The sequence below is a fragment of the Hibiscus syriacus genome, unplaced genomic scaffold (assembly GCF_006381635.1).
Source record: "Hibiscus syriacus cultivar Baekdansim isolate YM2019G1 unplaced genomic scaffold, ASM638163v2 tig00110450_pilon, whole genome shotgun sequence".
Classification (NCBI taxonomy): Eukaryota; Viridiplantae; Streptophyta; class Magnoliopsida; order Malvales; family Malvaceae; genus Hibiscus; species Hibiscus syriacus.
In genome coordinates, this window is record NW_024062743.1 from 9,833,760 (window position 1) to 9,838,549 (window position 4,790).

The 4,790-nt window shown below is 26.7% G+C and overlaps 1 non-coding gene across 1 annotated transcript; it reads left to right on the forward strand.

Moving 5' to 3' along the window:
* The first annotated feature begins 491 nt into the window (after window positions 1–491).
* On the forward strand, window positions 492–571 carry TRNAL-UAG. Its single transcript has one exon. It is a non-coding gene; the product is annotated as a tRNA-Leu (tRNA).
* Window positions 572–4,790: the final 4,219 nt, after the last annotated feature.

The window sequence follows — 4,790 nt, forward strand, 5'->3', positions numbered from 1 at the left end:
TTATAATATTATTTGATTTCAATTTAAATAATTTTTTATGATCATATACAATATATATATATATATATATAACAATCTATTCATGTGTAATTTTTGATAAAAAAAATATAATATATATATATATATATATATATATATATATTTCATATGTAATATACATCGTACAATAGTGAGGGACTCGACTCAAAAATTCATACCGAAGTACAAACACTAAATAGGTACTTAAACACTAATATCTATAAGACAAGTTGAGATAAAATTATTTGTGCACTTTGATAATAAATTACTAATATCTATAAAACGAGTCGACATAAAATGATTTACTAATCAACGCAAAGTACAAACATTAAATAAGGACTTAAAAAATCTACCCTCGAGATATATAAACAATTCTGAAATGATCCAACGCTATGCCTCTTCGCATATCTGGCAACGCATTTTAGAACAATACTATAAATCATTTATTATGTATTTAGAAATAATTTCAACGGGACAGTTTGGCCGAGTGGTCTAAGGCGCCAGATTTAGGCTCTGGTCCGAAAGGGCGTGGGTTCAAATCCCACAGCTGTCATTTTTTTCCACTAATCTGAACTTAGTCAACCCCTTAATAAATCCTTTTTCTTTAATATTATATATTGCGAGCGATGAAAAGATTCGACACAAAAAAAAAAAATTGATTGATTTTTGCATGCCATGAACATTAGGCTGAAACAGGGAAAAATATATGGTGGCCAAGCAAAAGAACAATCTTGTTTTGTTAATGAAGTAGGTACTGCCTCTACTCTCTGGGATCTAATCTCTTTGAACATCAGAATGTTAAAGGTAGAAGATGTGTACAGTTACTGATTGCAATATGGCACAAATGAATCCGATAATCTCTGAAAAAGTACACAAGGGCTTGCTTGCTGGCCTGCTGAAGAATAATATGACCAGGGTAGCTTGCTTCATCATCTCCGGTTGACTCTTCACTCTTCCCTTCCCATTCTTGTAACCATGCTCGATGATTCATATCGCGGCAGCTATGAGAGACATTGACATTGTACTCAAAACATATCGAGGCTTATGGATCGAAGAGAGCTGGTCGAAAACCTTTGACAGAAGCTCGATGAGGAAAGGTACTCCAGCGAGAACTGAAACATCACTGCAACTCTGGTGCTGTCATGTACCAAACTTGAGCTTCTTGGAAGTTCCAGCAAAGTGTTTGACGGGGCCATGGCGTCCAATAAGTCCACTGCAAGCGTTGGATATTCGAAGAAGCTCCGAAACTCTCCACCATCGAGTGATCAATCAGAAACATTTCAAGGACCCTTAATCAACCCTGCAGGATTGCTTCTAAAGGTTTTTAAACCATGGGTTGACTCGAAATTTCTAAGACCAGTTTTAGGACTAATCAACCCTATGGCAATATATTGCCTAGGACTAACACTAACAGAAAATAAACTTGTTTTCCTAAGAAAAATCTTCTTATCAGCCAAAAATGGTGGTCTGTATGGCCCATTTTTCCTAAAGGAATAGCTGCCACAGTGTAACAAAATAGTAATCAAAATAAATCTGAAAGTTTGATGTAAGACAAAAGAACTAATATGGATTTGCAGAGGCAAAAGAAACCTGCTAGGCTAGCATCTGAGCATAAGAGAACAACAAGCTTGTCTGAAAATTTAAATTACCTATAAGAAACAAACAGAGGTGTATTCTTGTAATTTTTCTGAATCACTTAGATCTAGAGCATCATTAATTTAATTTATAAAAATTTAAAATTTTAAATGACTAAAAGTATAATTATAAATTAGTTAAAATTTTAAAGGTAAATTATTTAAAATAAAGGGTAAACTATACCAACGACCACCTAACTATTGTCACTTTTCATTTTGACCACCATTTTTGAAATTTTGTCCATGAGGTCACTCAACTATTTAAATAGATTCAGTTAAACAACTTGTCGTTAATATTTAACGGAGAAGTTGACGTGACAATTAAAATATTTGGCATAATTACATAGTTTGTCATTGTTACTTATATATTCTATTAATTTGGTCTTAATTATAATAAATTAAAATAAACTTAACTATCAAATCAATGATTCAGACGATTAAATTTATTTTAATTTAATATATATATTTTCTCATAAATCAAAGGGTGACATTATTCAGACAATTAAATTTATATATTTTTCTCACAAATCAGAAGGTGGTCCTCTAGAAGGAAGAAAATTTTGGGAGCTTAAATGATTCCTATGTGAATCAAACATGAGGTTCCTAGGTTAAAGAACCAAGGCTCAACCATTGAGTCAAAGTAATTAATTGGTTTAAATTTAAGTACATATGTTATTTATGTTGTATGTTAATGTAAACTTAAATTTTTAATATTTTATATATCTTAGCTTAAATTTACATATTAAATTAAATTTACATCTTAACATTAAAAATATATTTTATTTTTATATTAAATTATTAAATATAATTTAATCTTGTCTTAACCTAAAAATCAATTTTATTCCTATTTTAACTTAAAAACATATTTTAGTCTTTATCTTAAATTAAAAATTATATTTTATTCTTATCTTAACTTATTACATAAATTATTAAATATATTCTATTCTTACCTTAAATTATTAAATATAATTAATTCTTATTTTAACTTAAAACATGTCTTTTATTCTTATCTTAACTTAAATATATATTTTTATTTTATCTAAAAATATATATTTTTTATCTTAACTACAAAAAATATATTATATTTTTATCTTAAATTTAAAATATTATCATACTAAAATATAAATATTTAAGTTAAGATAAGAATAAATTATATTTTTAATTTAAGATAAGAATAAAATATTTTTAATTTAAAATAAGAATAAAATATATTTTTAGGTTACAAAAAGAATAAAATATATTTAATAAGTTAAGATAAAAACATGTTTTTAATGTTGAGATATAAAATTAATTTAATATGTGAATTTAAGTTAAGATATATAAAATATTAAGAATTTAAGTTTACACTAATATACAATATTATATAATATAGGTAGTCAAGTTTGAACCAAATAATTACTTTGGCTCAATGGTTGAGCCTTGCTTATTTAACCTAGAAACTCCACGTTTGATTTTCCGGGGTATCATTTAATTGCCCAAAATTTTCTTTCCTCTAGAGGGTGGCATGTCTTTAATCGTCCAATCGGATGGTAGCTATTACATATGGTATCATTTAATTTGAAGGTTAAATTTATTTTAATTTATTAAAATTAAGACTAAATTGATAGAATATATATTTTAATTGCCACATTAGCTTCTCCATTAAATATTAAAGGAAAGTGGCTTAATTGAATGCATTTAAATAGTTGAGTAACATGATTGACAAAATTTTAAAAATGGTGGTCAAAATGAAAAGGGGCAATAGTTAGGTGTCATTGATATAGTTTACCCTTTATTTTAAATAATTTATCTTTAAATTTTTAACTAATTTATAATTATATGTTTAGCCGTTTAAAATTTTAATTTTGTATAAATTAAATTAACAGTACTTATCGTTATTCGTGTTTATTGATGCTCATCGGGTGTTATATAATTTTCTTTTTTGTTACTTTCCCTTTTCATTTTCATAATATGAAATTATCAAAGTAAGATTAAAAATTTATAAAAATTCGTATGTTATTTCTCTTTATCATCAAAGAAAATTATAAGTTCAGATTACTACAAATTTTGTCAATTTTAGGATTTTTATTATATTCTTACAAATATAATATTCACATCATACCGTTTAAATTTTTATAATTTATAATTTAAAATAAAAATAATATTTCTAATACAATATATATATATATATATATATATACTATTTCTATAAAATAAATAATATAATTATATTAATATCATAAATAAATATTAATATATATATATAATTTATGATAAAAATGATAATTTTTCAAAAAACAACCTATTTTTTTTTTATTCTCAAATTCCCTCCAACCCAAATCCCTAAGTATCAAATTCTTAATTTCACCTATTGTTGTCGGCCTAATCAACGATCACTGTCCATCACTTTCATCGTCAGACCCGTACTACCAATTATCCACTCTTTTGTAGTAAAAAATAGAAGAACAATGTATTAATTGACCATCAAATGTCGAATGTGAAATATTCTAATTAAATTATGAATGATGGTCGATCAACAAACAAATGATGAATAACATGTACAACGAGAGAATGAGACTTTAGTGTGATAGCAACGGTATGCTATCAATAATAATGATAGTTGAATTTAGGGATTATGATTTAGGATTTTTTTTTGAAAAATTTTAAGATTTTTTAAAGATTAAAATTATTTATTTCTAGAAAATGACATGTTTTAGATTTTTTGAATACCAAGAAAATCGTGTCAAAAATAATATCATTTTGATGATATAACCACATCAATAACATTATAACGTATGATTATTATGTTATCATCTTATTAAATTATTAATAATGAAATGATATAATTACGTTTAAAAATAAATATTAATAATATTAAAATTGAAAAATCAAAAGTTTATCGATATAAAAGAGTCGATGGATTAAAGTTTAACGTTATATCGGTGTTAGTTTTCATATCGGCGTTAGTTTTCTCAAATGATAATTTAAAGGAAGAAAAAACAACTGACTCACACTCTCTCTGTCTGCTTAAGATAACGAGCTCGAAGAGGAAGGAAAACCCAAACAAAGCCACCACAGTCCATCACCGCCACTACTATAACCACCATCAGGTCACCGCCGCCGCCGCCGCCCACTTTCAACACTCACCCCGCACCTAGT